Below are 18,694 nucleotides of genomic sequence, written 5' to 3' on the forward strand. Positions count from 1 at the left end.
TCAACCAGATCCAAATCCGTAAATTGTTCTATCTTGAAATAACGCTATATATAACATATCTTCTTTAAATACAGTACTACCAATGTTAATAAAAGCTGTGTCTAAACTTAAACCTTGAGATGTATGGATAGTCACAGCGTATGGTAGAGAAACTAGAAACTGCTGCTACCAAACATACAAGTCTTTTACAAGCAAAAATCATACAATGCACCTTCCAATCTGCTTTATACCATCAATCTGATCAAATTTTATTGCTGAGTATTCAACCTCATTCCTATTTGGAAAGTTAATTAAATCAATGATTTTACCCAAAGTACCATTTACTAATACTTCCTCAACATTTACATTTCTAAGTACAGACTTTTTCAATGAATCCAGTTTCGCTTGTAGTTTTTCATTTAGGGGTTCTGTCAAAGCCTGATGTTCCATTTGATCTATTCCTGTAAGTTGCAAAATGTCTTCTTACTCCAATTTTAGTACTTCTTTGTTAAACAGGAGCATTCTTGAAGTGTAGGCATTAGGCAATCAATTTACTTCTTGAATGAAACTGACATTAGCTCTGCTGCTGTCTTATTTGAAGGAGACAGTTTCTTAAGAAGTCGACTTTCTAACTGAAATGATCCCTCTTTGTGAGAACTCCTACTGTAATCTATAATATCCTTGAGAATATTCCTGCATTCAACATCAGATGCTTGCCTCATATTCCTAAGTAGTTCTTTGTAATGGAAGATTAGCTAAATGTTTACGTTTCCAATACTTCCCAATAAATTTAAAGTTTCATCATGGAAAAGTGTCTTAAACACAGGCTGTCCTTTCCTAGGGATAAGTTGTAGTAGATTGCTGTGAGAGGCTGGTTTAGTATATGATGTACACTTATGTAAGTGGACACCTTGCACTGATCCAGACAACCCTTATGGTGATTTTAGTGGTCTTAGATAACCTTAGAAAGCTCTCCAAATGGTAACTGTGGAGAGCAGCCTTCAGGCTCAGTCCAGAAGGAGTGTAAAGCAGCTTGCTTTACCAGGACATAATCTTATAGGTATAGCTTAAAGCTTAAGTGGAAAAGAACCACACAGTGTATTTATAAAAATATCTATTTATTATAAGACACTCACTAACACATACAGATATCTCCTAGCCGGACATATACACAATGCAAATAGGTAAGTAGCACAGAATACACATTGGTCCCCAGGGGGGAGACCAAAGCATATACTTAAATAGTGGTTTGCGAACCACGACTTGAGTCAAGACAATACTCAGAGGATGTAGAAGTGCCGGGGACCCAAGAAACCACCAAAGGAGCCCCACGGAGGTCGTGTGCAGTGTAGGAACATGACCGCGTTCTCCGTACAAATGGACGTGTAAGTAGCGGTGGCTATTTTAAAGAAAAAGGACCCTTCCCAGTGAACCCTGAAGAAACCCCGTGGAAGAAAAGAGGTTGGAGATCCATCCCACCTGTGGATACCTTAGGAACCAGTATCCCTGCACCAGGGAAGCCAGGTGCATAGGTGTGAAGTGGCGTTGGATACCACCGTCGAACCCAATGGAGGACTTCAGAAAGATGCCGCTGCAGGAGAAGGTGAAAGTATCCGGTGGAACCCAAAGGTGGATTCAAGATGTGAAGAACCTGCAAGCAGAGGCGACAGAGTCTATGCCACTCAGGAATGACCAGGAGGTACGGAAAACGAATGCCCATTGATGTTGGGTGGTGCAGGAGAGCTGACGGTGACCTTGAATCTGCAGCTGTGTGGACCAGGCAACGTTGTGGAAGACCAGGAGCTGTACACATGCTGTCCCACGTTGGATGTCTAGAGTTGAGGGGTCGGTGTTCAATTGGAGCACCAACAAGCCTTGGCAACTGCAACCAACGGGGAATTTGAAGAAGGTGTAATGACGGGACCAGCAAGGTCCAGGAGACTCACCACAAGTAGGGGAGTCAGGGCAGGCCCGCGCAATCAGAGGAGCCTAAAGAATTAAAATGTGAACCTCGACAGGACCAACAGGCCGGAAGCACTGGAGTCACAAGAGGACCTTGAGCAGCTACCAAAGAAGCTGGTCCACGGTACAAGCAATGTGGTGTGGTCAAAGATTCTGGTCACTGGAGATGCTTGAGGTTGGGGCTACTTGGAGCCCGAAGATCTTGATGGAAGGAAGCCAACAAGCCTTTGCAATGGCAAGTCAATACGGTGCTCATGGGTTTGGTTCCTGTGGCTCTGACGAGGGATACAGGCCTCAAACTTGGTGAGAGGACAAGGCAGGCCTCGAGGGATGTGGAGAACCACCATCTGTGTTACTGAGGCTTTCGGGGTTCATGAGAGCCCAGGATCAGCAAACTGGTCAGATTAGTTGCAGTGACTGCAGATGCGGGAAAGTGACTCCTTCACTTCATGGGAGATTCCTTCAGGTGTCTTGGATGCCCACAGGCCTTGGAAGGTTTCCTTTATGGAGCACATGCATTGATGTTGCAGCAGACGAGCAGGGCGAAGAGATGAGGAGCAGCAGGAGACTTCCTGGTTGCAGCCTTGATGCCCTGAGCGAAGTCCAGCAAAGTAAAAAGTGCCCAGACGGTTTAAGTTGGAGTGGTGTCTGAATTGAATCGTGTCCCACGATGAATCTAGGCACCCACCCTCAGGTGAACCTTTAAGTACCCTAAGGAAAGGGTTGGGACGATGCATGGTTCCCTCCCAGGGGAGGGGTTGGACAGTGGGGAGGATACTCCCATGTCCTTTGTCCAGTTTCACGCCAGAGAGGGAGCCTCAGCTGGTTTGAACTGGACAATGCACAGAGGGTCCCAAATGTGACCCTCAAGCAGACTGAGTGGTGCTGGCAAGCGCTCCCACCTGGGCCTAATACACTAAACTCTATCTGGGACGTGGTCACACCTCCCTGTGACAGGATACCTATTGTTCTTCCTTCCCCTTCTCAAGCTTGGCTCAGCAGCAGGAGGGCAGAATCGTGAATTTGGTCGGCAGCAGCCATGTTGTGCTGTCCGGGTCTAGAAGACTGGTACCGGGTGCACTGAGGACCAAACAGAAGTACTTTACAGTGCTTGGAATCATACCTCCCACACTGTTTATGATGTGGGGGTATGATTCCAACATGTTCGGTACAGCCAGTTTTGAGATGGTCATCGAGTAATGACGCGGTGCCCCTCTATATGTTTTACGGCTGTCTCACTTACAACCCAGGAAAATGGACTCTGAAGACTGTAGGGGTGTCCTGCTCATGCAGGGGCACCCTCACACTTGGAACAGAGCACCCTACCTTCAGGATTAGAAAGGCCTGCTGTAGTGGTGACTTATAGGTTTTAAGTGCAGTGAACCTAGAAATAGGAAACCTATATCTTTCGTAAGTGGTGCTAGCACAAACTCACACAAGCTGCAATGGCAGGCCTGTAGTTACAAATTGAGTGGTCTCCCATGGGTGGCATAAAACATGCTTCAGCCCATGTGGGACCCCTCCTGTACCTATGCCCTGGGTACCTTAGTACCATATACTAGGGACTAATAAGTGTACACCAGTATCCAATCTGTGATGTACCTAAGTACTTAGCAAACACAAGGAAATGATGGTCAGAGCGCTGAAACTTTTCAGACACTCACCCCCAGTCACAGATCTGGGTTGAATCCATCATCATTCTTTAGCTCACTTCGCCACCTCAGTTCAGACCGAGCTATATGCAAATTAGTCTTGACCCTGTGCCTCATGGGAACAGTCCAGCCCGAACTGCCAAGCCAGGTCTTCCCTGAACCGGAAACAAGCATCCTGGGACCGGTTTCTGGGTAACACCCTTCATCAGCCAGGCTAGTTTGAATCCAGTGGCAAAATGAGCAAGGGACCCACGCTTGGGCATACCCTGCCAACTTGGGACGAACAAAGCAAACACAAGGAGATGATGGACCGAGCGCTGAAACTTTTCAGACACTCACCCCCTGTCACAGATGTGGGTTGAATCCATCATCATTCTGCAGCTCACTTCGCCACCTCAGTTCAGACCCAGCTATACGCAAATCAGTCTTGACCCTGTGCCTCATGGGAACAGTCCAGTCCAAACTACCAAGCCGGGTCTTCCCTGAACCAGAAACAAGCAGCCTGGGACCGGTTTCTGGGTAACACCCTTCATCAGCCAGGCTAGCTTCAATCCAGTGGCAAAGTGAGCAAGGGACCTACGTCTGGGCATACCCGGCAACTTGGGGCGAACAAAGCAAACACAAGGAGATGATGGACAGAGCGCTGAAACTTTTCAGACACGAACCCCCAGTCACAGATCTGGGTTAAATCCATCATCATTCTTTAGCTCACTTCGCCACCTAAGTTCAGACCCAGCTATATGCAAATCAGTCTTGACCCTGTCCCTCATGGGAACAGTCCAGCCTGAACTGCCCAGCCAGGTCTTCCCTGAACAGGAAACAAGCCTCCTGGGGCCGGTTTCTGGGTAAAAGCCTTCATCAGCCAGGCTAGCTGGAATCCAGTGGCAAAGTAAGCAAGGGACCCACGTCTGGGCATACCCTGCCAACTTGGGGCAAACAAAGCAAACACAAGGAGATGATGGACGGAGCGCTAAACTTTTCAGACACTCACCCCCAGTCACAGATCTGGGTTGAATCCATCATCATTCTTTAGCTCACTTCGCTGGACTGTTACCATGAGGCACAGGGTCAAGACTGATTTACATATAGCTGTGTCTGAACTGGGGTGGCGAAGTGAGCTCTTTCCACATTGCAGTGATGTAACTTGACATGAAGTTGGTACCTCTGTCAGTTAAGACCTCCTTAGGGAAGCCCACTCTGGAAAATATCCCCATGAGTGCCCTAGCCACCACAGGAGCTGTGGTGGTCCTATGGGGAGTAGCTTCTGGGTACCTAGTGGCATGGTCCACCACCACTAGTATGTAACTGTGCCCACATGCACTTGGAGGGTTCAAGGGACCAACAATTTCAATCACTACCCTCTCAAAGGGGACCCCAACCACTGGACATTGAATCAGGGGGGCCTTTGTGGTATCACCTGACTTACCACTGGCTTGGCAAGTGGCACAGGAGCGACAAAACTCCTTTGTGTCTTCCGACATATGGGGCCAGTGAAAGTGAGGGATAAGCCTGTCCCAAGTCTTCCTTTGCCCTAAGTGTCATACACAAAGAAAATTATGTGCTAGGGAGAGTAGGCAACCTCTGACCTTCTGGGGTATTATCAACCTCCTGGTGGCATCAGGCTTGGGGTCTCCACCCTCAGAGTATAAAAGTCCATCCTCCCAATAGATCCTATAGGACCCACTGATATTCCCAGCTTTCTCAGCAGCAGCTTGCTGTCTGAGGGGTTCAAGAGAGAGGCAGGGCTGCTGCTCCAAACTCAAATCTACCCTGGAATGGCTCCCTGCTTCCAAGAACTCTGTCAGGCCCAAGCTCCTCTGGGACGGTTCCTTCACAGGGGCTAAGATCATCTCCCTCAGGAGGCTGTTCTTCACTGAGAGTTTGTGAGGAGGGCAATTCCTTACCCTTCCTGCTCCTTTTCTTGGTCCATTTTCCAGGATCCAGTGCTTTTTCAGTGGTGAGCTGTTTGGCCAGAGCCCTGGTGACAGCAAGCACACTGGCAAAGATGCCCATCATCTCTGCATGAGTCCAGAACTCCACTTCAGACCAGGCTGAAGTTTCTAGATCATTGCCCAACAAACAATCTACAGGTAGGTCTGGAGATACCACAACTCTCTTAGGTCCAGTTACCCCTCCCCAGCTGAGATTCACAGCTGCCAGGGAATAATCAGTCCTGACATTGCTAGCGTTGGTTACTTGGTACATTTTTCCAAGTATAATTTGCTCAGGAGACACAAGTTTCTCTGTCACCATAGTGGCACCGGCCCCTGTGTTCCTACAAGCCATTGCTTCTTTTCCATTGATTAAAGGCTGTTGCCTGTACTTGCCAAAATTAGTGGTACTTATTAGTAAGGTGGCAAGATCCATGACACAGACTAAAACAGCCTGAGCTGGAGTTTTAAGTCTGAACCCATCTCAGTACCCAAGGTTAACCCCACTAATCCCTTGTTTTCTGTACTACCACTTGTACTTGTGCTAGGGGGAGCAGGTGCCTTAGGGGCAGTGGTAGTAGGAGTAGTTTCCTTGGCCTTTGGTCACTAAGCATTTTTTGTCCAATGGGTCTACACCTTGCAGACGTTACACCAAGGTTTCTTATTGCCTTGGGGCTCACACCCAGACGCAGGTTTTTGGGGCCCTTGAGAAGACTCTGTTTTATCTTTAGCCTTGTCCCCACCCTTATCCTGAGATTTAGAAGAATCTTGCTTCTTCTGGTCACCTCCATTACCATGGTTTTTCTGCTTAAACCTGGTGTGAACCCATTTGTCTGCCTTCTTTCCCAATTCTTGGGGAGACGTCAGATCAGAGTCCACCAGGTACTGGTGCAAAAGCTGGTTCTGACAATTATTAAGGATCTGCTCCCTCATAATCAAATTGTACAATCCTTGGTAGTCCTATACCTTGATTCCATGAAACCAGCCTTCCAGAGCCTTAATAGCACTGTCCACAAAAACTACTCTGTCCTGGGTGTGTGCCTTCTGGGTGTCTCTGAACTTAATCCTATACTGTTCAGTGGTTAAGCCAAACCCATCTATGAGGGCACTCTTCAGTACTGAGTAATTGTCAGAATCCTCTTCTCTAACAGTGAGGAGCTTATCGCTACATTTGTGAGCAAAGGAGAGCCACAAGATAGCTGCCCACTGCTCTTGAGATACCCTCTGAACTTTACACACCCTCTCCAAAGCAGTGATCCATTTATGGATGTAATCCCCCTCCTGGTAAGGAGTAGGCCTGGGCGGTGAACTTCGCTCCGTCTGCAGAGTTTGCAGAGTTTTCTGCACTTCGCACTCCGTGGAGTTCGCGGAGTGCAGAAAACTCTGCTTCACGATGTGCAGCGAAGTTTTTTCCCCGCTCACGATTGCGAAAGGTAAGTTCGCAATGGTGAACGGTAAATTCGCGAGCTGCTGCTCGGGTACAATTTCTACCCGAGCTGCAGGAATACCAGCACCAACTGCAGTTCGCACTGCACTCCGCCACTCGCGGAACTTCGCAGAGTTTTTTTGTAACTTCGAGGAGTTTCGCATGGCAAAACTCAGCGAATTACGCCCTGGCCTGGTAAGGAGGGACTATCTTGTTCAGGTTCCTATGATCAAAATAAGTCTCTCTGAGTCTAGGGACACTGTTGCTGTTACCATGGGAGTCTAGTCCCAATTTCTTCCGAGTAGTTGGTACTCCCTGTCAAAAGAGTTGTCCCTCCTACTAGATGTGGAGGTCCCTATAGAATGTCCTGAAGCATTGGATTCTCTAGAGGAGGATCTAGACCTCCTTGGTGTAAACTGGACCCTCCCAGGAGGAACAAAAGGAGACCCACTTCTGGGAGCACCCTCTGTGCCATCTGCGCTATCCTCTGGGGGATCTGCGTTCTCCAGGTGGGAGTCATGAATCCCCTGTTCAGGGTCAGAATTAAGGTCAACCAGGGGGCTCCCTCATGACCCATTTTCTGTCCACTGCCAACCCACTCTGTCATGTTCATCTGACCCACTAGCTTTCTGTAGGTCATCCAACAGTAACACCTCTAGGAGGCATTGAGTATTAGGGCCTTTCCCTGTCTTAGACTTCCTAGAGGAACACAGGGGCCTCACTTCCTGGAACGTGCGGTCACTGTATCTAGAAGGCAGAGAGCCACTGGCTTCTCCTTTAGAAGACATACTAGGTGTGGTGTGGTGTGGTGTTGCACCTACCTAACCTAGTGGGAACCAAACTCTCTGAGGTTGGAGAAAGTGTTGTGATCGACCCTTAGCTACCCAACCCTAAGTTCAGTAGAACTTACTTATTCTAAGCTTGTATTATATGTACCAAATATTAGTTATGTTTTTTTAATTAATCCACATCAAGATTATCTGGTAAAACACTGCAGCCTTGGATCCCAACTGCTGCACACCAATGTGAGAGGCTGGCTCAGTATATGATGTATACTTATGTAAGTGGACACCCTGCACTGATCCAGACAATCCTTATGGTGATTTTAATAGTCTTAGACAACCTTAGAATGCTCTCTAAGTGGTAGCTGTGGAGAGCAGCCTTCATGCTTAGTCCAGAAGGAGTGTAAACCAGCTTGTTTTACCATAACATAATCTTAGAGGTATAGCTTGAGTGAAAAAGAACCACACAGTGTATTTATAAAATGATGTATTTATTACAAGGCACTCACTAGCACATACAGATATCTCCTAGCCGGAGATATACATAATGCACACAATACTTTGCAATAGAAACAGGTGAGTAGCACAGAATACACAGTGGTCCACAGGGGGAGATCAAACCATATACTGAAATAGTGGTATGCGAACCAAGACAAGAGTCAAGAGAATACTCAGAGGAGATAGAAGTGCTGGGGACCCAATGAACCACCCAAGGGGAGTTTCTAGGGGCCCCCACGGAGGTTGTGTGTAGTGTAGGAACATGACCACGTTCTCTGTACAAATCGATGTTGAGGTCGCGGTTACAATTTTAAAGAAAGCGGACCCTTCCCAGTGGACCCTGAAGAAGCCCCGTGGAAGACAAGAGGTTGGAGAGCCACCTCACCTGTGGAAACCTTACCTTAGGAACCAGGATACTTGCACCAGGGAAGCCGGGTGCATAGGTGGGAAGTGGCATCTGAAACAGCAGTCAAACCCAATGGAGGACTTCAGAAAGATGCTGCTGCTGGAGAAGGTAAAACTGTCCGGTGGAATCCAAAGGTTGATTCAAGATGTGAAGAACCTACAAGCAGATGGGACAGAGTCTATTGCACTCAGGAGTGACCAGGAGGCACGGAAGATGAATGCCCACCGATGTCGGGTGCTGCAGGAGAGCTGATGGTGACCTTGAAACTGCAGCTTTGTGGACCAGGTGATGCTGTGTAATACTGGGAGCTGTACACGAGCTGTCCCACGTTGGATGTCAAGAGTTGAGGGGTAAGTGTCCAATGGGAGCACCAAAAAGCCTTGGCAACTGCAACCAACGGGGAAGTTGAAGAAGGTGCAATGTCAGGACCAAAAAGGTCCAGGAGACTCACCACAAGCAGGGGAGTCAAGACAGGCCCTGTGAAATCAGGGGAGGCCAAATAATTCAAATGTGACCCTCCACAGGACCCACAGGCCGGAGGCATGGAGTCACAAGAGGACCTCGAGCAGCTACCAAAGTAGCAGCCCCACTGTGCAAGCAATGTGGTGTGGTCAAAGATTCTTCATTCGGTGCATAGGGGTTCGGTTCCTGGGGCTCCGATGAGGGATACTGCCCTCAAACTTGGTGAGAGGACAGGGCAGGCTTCGAGGGATGTGGAGAACTACCACCTTTATTGCTGAGCCTTTCGGGGTCAGTGGGAGCCCAGGATCAGCAGACCGTCAGCTTAGTGGTGGTGCCTGCAGATGCAGGGAAGTGACTCGTTCACTTCAAGGGAGATTCCTTCAGGTGTCTTGGATACCCACAGGCCTTGAAAGGTTTCCTGTATTGAGCACATGCATGGAATTGAAGCAGACGAGCAGGGCAAAGGGATCAGGAGGAGCAGGTGTCTTACCGGTTGCAGCCTTGATGCTCAGAGCAAAGTCCAGTGAAGACCAGAGTGCCCAGACGGTCGAAGTTGAAGCAATGTCTGAATTTAATCATGTGCCACGATGAATCTAGGGACCCATCCTCAGGTAAGCCCTTAAGTACCCTAAGGAAAGGGTTGGGACGATTCAGGGGACCCTCTCAGGGCAGGGTCTGGAGTGTGGGGACGTTACTCCCATGTCCTTTGTCCAGTTTCGTGCCAGAGCAGGAGCCAATGGCTCCCTGAGCTGGTTTGAACAGGACTATGCAAGGAGGGCAAAATGTGCCCCTCAAACAGACTGGTGCTGGCAAGCTCGCCCACCTGGCCCCAATACACTAAACCCTGTCAGGGAGGTGGTCACACCTCCCTGTGACAGGATACCTATTGTTCTGCCTTCCCCTGCTTGAGCTTGGCTCAGCAGCAGGAGAGCAGAATCGTGTCTCTGGTCGGAAGCAGTTATGTTGTTCTGTCCGGGTCTAGAAGACTGGTACCGGGAGTACTCAAGACCTAACAGAGGTGCTTGGAATCATACCTTCCACACTGTTTACGGTGTGGGGGAAATGATTCCAACATGTTTGATACCAAACACAATAGGGTGCATTACAGCCAGTTTCAAGATGGTCATTGTGTAATGACGCAGTGCCCCTCTATATGTTATATGGCTGTCTCACTTACAACCCAGGAGAGTGAACTCTGAAGGTTGTAGGAGTGGCTGCAATGGCAGGCCTGTAGTTACAAATTGAGTGGTCTCCCATGGGTGTCATAATATATGCTTCAGCCCATGGAGGACCCCTGGTGTACCTATGCCCAGGGTACCTTAGTACCATATACTAGGGACTGATAAGTGTACACCAGTGTCCAATCTGTGATATACTTAAGTACTTACCATAACAATTTATTGGAGAAAGCAGAGCGACTGGGGTCCTGATTAGCAGGATTCCAGTCAGACAAGTCAGTAACAGCATATCACCAGGCAAAAAGTGGCAGTAACCATAAAAGCAGATCCTACTTTCCTACAATTGCCAAACACAATTAAGTGTTTTCCTCCATACAGCAAATCATAGTCTGTCTTTAGAATCTGTTGTATTCTCAAGTGTACAAAGGCTAGCATTAAGCTTGAGAGCATGCTCACCTCATCAATGAGTAGAAGTTTAAATTTCTTCAGTACTCTTGAGACTTTATGACAAGCTTCACCGGATAACTTTTGGTACTCCAGTTTGTTGTCATGTTCCACAGGTAGCATAAGAAGCCAATGTAAAGTAATTCCTTTAATGCTGTGTACGGCTAATCCAGTGGGTGCTGTTACTATACACAACAAATTAGAGCCTGTAGTCCTCCGTAGGAAAACAGTGAGAACTTCATTAAAAAGTTTTCCCGGTGCCAGCTAGACATCTGACATATATTAATATTGGCTTAAATGATGTGCATGTACATAGTTTCTTCTCATGATGGAATACATGTTCTATTCTCTCTTTCATTTCCATATATATTTATTTTTGCTTGTCATTCACTTGTCCAACTAACCATTCTAAATCAACACTTTCCTGTCTTGCTTGTTACATTGTACTTTCCACCTCTTTCATGGCTATGGCATCTTCATTTTAAACAATTGTTTGTCCAAAAGGATCTTGACACAGTGCTGCTGAACTTTGGCTGCTTTGTGAACTCTCCTTAACTATCTCAGCACCAATCGTTTCTTCCTGTTCAATTTCATCATTTAACATTCTCAAATAGTTTGGAAACGCTGAACACGAATGCTGCCTTTCACAGCATTGAAAGAATCTTTGCAGCAGTCAAAGTCTCAGAGTAATTCAGATTCAGAAGAGTTGTAAAGTTGTAGAAATGCCAAATAGAAAAACCCTCCTTTATCAAGAGTTTGGCCACTATGTTTTCTGTGGTTAATTAGACTTACTTTTGCATGTCGGACGAAACAACCATCACAACCAACTACTGCATATTTCCCTTCATCTACGTTTTCTGTTACATTGTTTCTAAATCTGTAGTTTTGAAGTATTTCATAAAGACACATATTTTATGGATGTGGACTCCTTCTTGGATAATAAGTGTCCAACATATTTGGTTTTTTATTATGTCTGTACTTTCTGGGTCAAACTCTGCTAGGTACCGAATTTCTAGAAAATACTTCAACACTCTGTTTCGTGTACTGGCAAGGCCTATACTTACCCAAACAATTCCCCTTGACTTTGAGTACAAACTGGCTGAGCTCAACCGATCACAGCATTCATAGGAACCAACTTTCCTTTGAGAACTTCAAACTAAAGCTGTACAATTTCTTCTTTAGAGACTTTTCAGCTGAAATCTCCTCCCATATCTCCTTCATCTCTGTTTTCTCTGATTTTGTTATCTAGGAAGTCACATATCAAGCAACAGCTATGAAGTTGTCTGCTACAAATTGTATATCCATATTAGCATTCAACATTTTGAGAATGACGGGATTATAGTCAGTAATATATCTCGAGGACTCTGTTCTTCTGAGACTGTAAATGTTTTTCAGTGATTTTTGAGTCAGTGTATGTCTCTCTACAGATAAAAAATGATTCACCCTTCCTTTGGAAATCACAGGTCTTGGAAATCCAAAATAACACCTTGTGTAAACTTTTCCTTTTGCACTGTATTGTCAATGAAAGGATTTGCCACGTCTATGTGCTTGAAAGTGCAGGACTGTTTTTTGGGATGGCACATGTCACATACTGTTTTATGTAATAGAGTACAGAGTCATCCCTGTATGTTCCAAATTGTTGTGCATCTTTTATCCATAGCAGTGTGTGAATATGAGGACCATCTCTAGCTTGGTACTCTCTACGCCTAAAGAAATCACCAAGAAGAGGATTTATTTTTTTGTAGATAAAAGACAGCATGGCTTGAAACAAAACATTAGGAGGATCCAAAGATCTCCTGCTGTCTTCAGATTGATTTTTTTAATGTGTGAGTTTGCTTCTCTCTAAAACTCACGTAAGTCATACCACGCATATTCTGCACAACTGAGTGTAACAAGCCAAGTAGGCGCACCTATGTTTTGCAACATACATTTCAGTTCTCCATGACGATGAAACTAATACTTGTTGGTCCCACGTTGGCATGCCATCAAATTAATCAAATTGTATTCCAACTTTTCACCCTTACCATGAATTTTGCAGAGAGATTTTGTAGATTACCTCCTGTCTTCAGTATGTGGTTTACAGCATATGATAGTCCAGACAAGTCACTCTCAAATAATAGTATGCAATACATTGACAAAATCCAGCTTCCTCTGAATATAATCTGGTTGACCTGTACTCAGCTGCTGCTATGTATATGGGACAGTCATCATACTGACCACCAGCTCCAGTGGGAAATAGTTGTGTAAAACAGCGAGCCTCTAAACTTTTTTCCCACACACTCATTGGTGCTCCTTTTGCTTGTTTCATTTGAAAGAGATCAATAGCATCACCAATAACGTCTTTGTAATGCAGTGGATGGATACTATGATGTTCATATATTTCTTCTGATTTGGATATATCCACTTTTTCAATCTGTCCACTTGATGGTAATATTTCAACCTCCATACAGCTTACAACTGCAACAACATCTACATTTTTGTAATAAATATTATTTAGTTTCAGGTATAATGTAGCTTTTTTTTACTTTATTAACATCCACTAACTCTTGCTAGTTTTTTTTGTTTTTGGTAAGCACACCATTTACTAGAATGATAAGTGGTTCATCAATATCTCTCCCTACCCTCACCATCAACTGCTCCATCGAAACTGCCACCTTCCCCGGCTGGAAACAACCTACTGCTGAAGAAGCCATCCTCAGAACCGACAGACCTCAAGAACTTCAGACCGATCTCCCTCCTTCCCTTCCCAGCTAAGGTCATAGAGAAGGCCATCAAGGCCCAACTCTCCGAGTTCATTGTAGCAAACAACGTCCTGGAGACCTCCTAATCCGGCTTCTGAAGCAACCACAGCACAGAGACTGCACTCCACACCGCCACAGACAACATCCGCTCCCTCCTCAACCGGGGCAAGACAGAAGCCCTCATCCTACTAGACCTCTTGGCCGCATTCACCCCCATCTCCCACCGCACCCTAATCACCAAACTCCATGATGCCTGCATCCGCGACAGAGCTCTGGACTGGATCCACTCATTCCTCAGCGGCTGGACCCAGCAAGTCAGACTACCACTGTTCCTCTCAGAACCTACGGAGATAATCTGTAGAGCTCCCCAGGGCTCCTCCCTGAGCCCCACCCTCTTCAACATCTACATGGCCCCCTCTCAGCCATTATCAGAAGCCACAGACTCAACATTGTGTCCTACGCCGGTGACACCCAGCTGATCCTGTCCCTCACCAATGAGCCCTCAACTGCCAGAACCAGCTTCCACAGTGGAAGGAAGGCTGTCGCGACATGGATGAAAGACAGCTGCCTCAAGCTCAACTTGGACAAGACCGAAGTTCTCATCCTAGGACCCACTGCATCAGCCTGGGACAATTCCTGGTGACCAGCCGCTCTGGGTGACCCCCTCCCCGATGGACTACGTACGCAACCTTGGCATAATACTCCTCGCTCACGATGGACAGCCAAGGCAACGCAGTTTCCTCAGCCTGCTTCCACAGGCTCCGCGTGCTTCGAAAGACTTTTAGATGAATCGCCACAGATTCCAGAATGATGGTCACCCACACACTCATCACCAGTAGACATGACTATGGCAATGCACTCTATGCCGGTGTCACCCTGAAACAGTTCAATAAACTACAGTACATCCAAAATGCCGCCGCCAGACTGGTCTGCGACCTCAGCAGTCACATTACGCAACACCTCTGACAACTCCACTGACTCCCAGTCAACAAGAGAGTCACTTTCAAGATATTCACTCACGCCCACAAAGCCCTACACAATGAAGGACCAGTGTACCTGAACCACCGCCTCACATTTCACGTACCCACCAGACAACTCCGATCCTCTCAACTCGGCCTCGCCTCCATCCCCAGGATCCACAAGACCAGAACCAGAGGAAGATCATTCTCCTACTTCGCTGCCAAGATATTGAACTCCCTGCCCCTGCACCTCGGCAATCAGCATCACCAACCCAATTTAGAAGGACCACAAGACCTGGCTCTCCGAATGATCCTACACCTAGTCTGACCAGCAGCCCCCCCCCACTCCCAGTGCTTTGAGACCCTGAATAGCCACGCTTTACAAGCCCCTGATTGATTGATTGTTTGTTAGTGTATGCATCAGTGTGTGACTGGGCGTCCTACTGTAAGCATTAGAGTGTGTCTGGGTGTGTCAGTGTATGCATCAGTGTCTACCTACAGCCTACCCTAGTGGTCACTTATATGTAGAAATAAAGGGAGTTTAAGACTTGGCAAGGGATTTTAAATGCCTACTTGATCTGGCAGTAAAATCGTGCTCGCAGGCTGTGCAGTAGCAGGCCTGAGACATGTTTAAAGTGCTACTTGTCTGGATAGGTGACTTAGAGTGTCACTAGTTGAGTACATACCTAAATAAGTGTATCAGTTCCTCCCCAGGTGCCTCACTGGATCTAAAAGTAAATATGTAGGTGTGTCACTGGCTGGCTTGGTATCTCTATGGGCCTGTATATGTAATTTGTATGGATTGCTTACTAGCTGTATCAGTGAGTGTAGGGGTATGTAACTGTGTCCAAATGGCTCAGTTACTGCTGGATATATAAGTGTTGTGTGGGCGTATGAGTAAATGTGTAATCCCCCAGTCACAGACCCACTGGGTGTGTAAGTGGCTCCATGCTTTCTAAGTAGGTATGTGACTCGCAGTTTAGGTGATAGACTGCGTGTATAACTGGTCATATTGGTCTGTAAGTGCACATGTAACTCACTGTATCTTAAAAGTACATGTCTTACCTTTTAAGCACATACCATCCTGCCCTATGAGCTGCCTATGGCCTACCTTGGGGTTGACTTATTTGTATACAAAGGAGAGTTTATTGTTCAGCCAGGGGTTTTAAATGCCAATTCAGCATGACAGCAAAACTGTACACACAAGCTCTACAGTAGAATGTCTCATTCATCTTTAAAGGGCTACTTCTCTGAATGGATGACTCGGTTGCATCAGTACTTGAGTACATATTTGAGTGAGTGTATCAGTCTGTGTGTGTGTGTGTCGCTGGATGTCTAAGTAACTATGTTGGTATATATCTGGCTCTCCTAGTGACTCTATGGGTCTCTAAATCTGTATGTAAGTGGCTGTATGAATTGCTTCCTGGCTCTGTTAGTGGGTGTTGGGGTATGTCACTGTGTGTGCAACTGGTTCAGTTACTGCTGGAAACATAAGTGTTATATGGGTGTGGGAGTGAATGGGTAAGTGCCTCTGTTGCTGTCTGACTGGGTGTGTGAATGGCTCTATGGTTTTGTAAACAGGTATGTCAGTCCCAGTATGGGTGAGAGACTGGATGTATTACTGAGCATATGGGTCTGTAAGTGTGTGTATAACTCACTGAAACCTAAACGTCCATCTGTTACCTTTTAAGCACATAGCAACCTGCCCTATTGCCTACCTACGGCCTACCGTAGGGGTGACATATGTATTAGAAGGGGAGTTTAAGGTTTGGCAAGAGGTCTTAAATGCTAAGTTGATCTGGAAGTTAAACTGCATACACAGGCTCTGCAGTAGCAGCCCTGAGGCATGTTTAAAGGGCTACCTGCCTAGATGGGTGACTTGGTAGTGTCAGTTCTTCAGTATATATCTAAATAAGTGTATCAATCCCTCTATGAGTGTGTCACTGGATGTGTAAGTAACTGTGTCAGCATATGACTGCTCTGTTATTATGTTTATGGGTCTGTATAAGTGTACACAGGCTGTCCTTTCATAGGGATAAGTTGTAGTAGATTGCTGTGAGAGGCTGGTTTAGTATATGATGTACACTTATGTAAGTGGACACCTTGCACTGATCCAGACAACCCTTATGGTGATTTTAGTGGTCTTAGATAACCTTAGAAACCTCTCCAAATGGTAACTGTGGAGAGCAGCCTTCAGGCTCAGTCCAGAAGGAGTGTAAAGCAGCTTGCTTTACCAGGACATAATCTTATAGGTATAGCTTAAAGCTTAAGTGGAAAAGAACCACACAGTGTATTTATAAAAATATCTATTTATTATAAGACACTCACTAACACATACAGATATCTCCTAGCCGGACATATACACAATGGAAATAGGTAAGTAGCACAGAATACACATTGGTCCCCAGGGGGGAGACCAAAGCATATACTTAAATAGTGGTTTGCGAACCACGACTTGAGTCAAGACAATACTCAGAGGATGTAGAAGTGCCGGGGACCCAAGAAACCACCAAAGGAGCCCCACGGAGGTCGTGTGCAGTGTAGGAACATGACCGCGTTCTCCGTACAAATGGACGTGTAAGTAGCGGTTGCTATTTTAAAGAAAAAGGACCCTTCCCAGTGAACCCTGAAGAAACCCCGTGGAAGAAAAGAGGTTGGAGATCCATCCCACCTGTGGATACCTTAGGAACCAGTATCCCTGCACCAGGGAAGCCAGGTGCATAGGTGTGAAGTGGCGTTGGATACCACCGTCGAACCCAATGGAGGACTTCAGAAAGATGCCGCTGCAGGAGAAGGTGAAAGTATCCGGTGGAACCCAAAGGTGGATTCAAGATGTGAAGAACCTGCAAGCAGAGGCGACAGAGTCTATGCCACTCAGGAATGACCAGGAGGTACGGAAAACGAATGCCCATTGATGTTGGGTGGTGCAGGAGAGCTGACGGTGACCTTGAATCTGCAGCTGTGTGGACCAGGCAACGTTGTGGAAGACCAGGAGCTGTACACATGCTGTCCCACGTTGGATGTCTAGAGTTGAGGGGTCGGTGTTCAATTGGAGCACCAACAAGCCTTGGCAACTGCAACCAACGGGGAATTTGAAGAAGGTGTAATGACGGGACCAGCAAGGTCCAGGAGACTCACCACAAGTAGGGGAGTCAGGGCAGGCCCGCGCAATCAGAGGAGCCTAAAGAATTAAAATGTGAACCTCGACAGGACCAACAGGCCGGAAGCACTGGAGTCACAAGAGGACCTTGAGCAGCTACCAAAGAAGCTGGTCCACGGTACAAGCAATGTGGTGTGGTCAAAGATTCTGGTCACTGGAGATGCTTGAGGTTGGGGCTACTTGGAGCCCGAAGATCTTGATGGAAGGAAGCCAACAAGCCTTTGCAATGGCAAGTCAATACGGTGCTCATGGGTTTGGTTCCTGTGGCTCTGACGAGGGATACAGGCCTCAAACTTGGTGAGAGGACAAGGCAGGCCTCGAGGGATGTGGAGAACCACCACCTGTGTTACTGAGGCTTTCGGGGTTCATGAGAGCCCAGGATCAGCAAACTGGTCAGATTAGTTGCAGTGACTGCAGATGCGGGAAAGTGACTCCTTCACTTCATGGGAGATTCCTTCAGGTGTCTTGGATGCCCACAGGCCTTGGAAGGTTTCCTTTATGGAGCACATGCATTGATGTTGCAGCAGACGAGCAGGGCGAAGAGATGAGGAGCAGCAGGAGACTTCCTGGTTGCAGCCTTGATGCCCTGAGCGAAGTCCAGCAAAGTAAAAAGTGCCCAGACGGTTTAAGTTGGAGTGGTGTCTGAATTGAATCGTGTCCCACGATGAATCTAGGCACCCACCCTCAGGTGAACCTTTAAGTACCCTAAGGAAAGGGTTGGGACGATGCATGGTTCCCTCCTAGGGGAGGGGTTGGACAGTGGGGAGGATACTCCCATGTCCTTTGTCCAGTTTCACGCCAGAGAGGGAGCCTCAGCTGGTTTGAACTGGACAATGCACAGAGGGTCCCAAATGTGACCCTCAAGCAGACTGAGTGGTGCTGGCAAGCGCTCCCACCTGGGCCTAATACACTAAACTCTATCTGGGACGTGGTCACACCTCCCTGTGACAGGATACCTATTGTTCTTCCTTCCCCTTCTCAAGCTTGGCTCAGCAGCAGGAGGGCAGAATCGTGTCTCTGGTCGGCAGCAGCCATGTTGTGCTGTCCGGGTCTAGAAGACTGGTACCGGGTGCACTGAGGACCAAACAGAAGTACTTTACAGTGCTTGGAATCA

The sequence above is a fragment of the Triturus cristatus genome, chromosome 2_1 (assembly GCF_964204655.1).
Source record: "Triturus cristatus chromosome 2_1, aTriCri1.1, whole genome shotgun sequence".
NCBI classification, from domain to species: domain Eukaryota; kingdom Metazoa; phylum Chordata; class Amphibia; order Caudata; family Salamandridae; genus Triturus; species Triturus cristatus.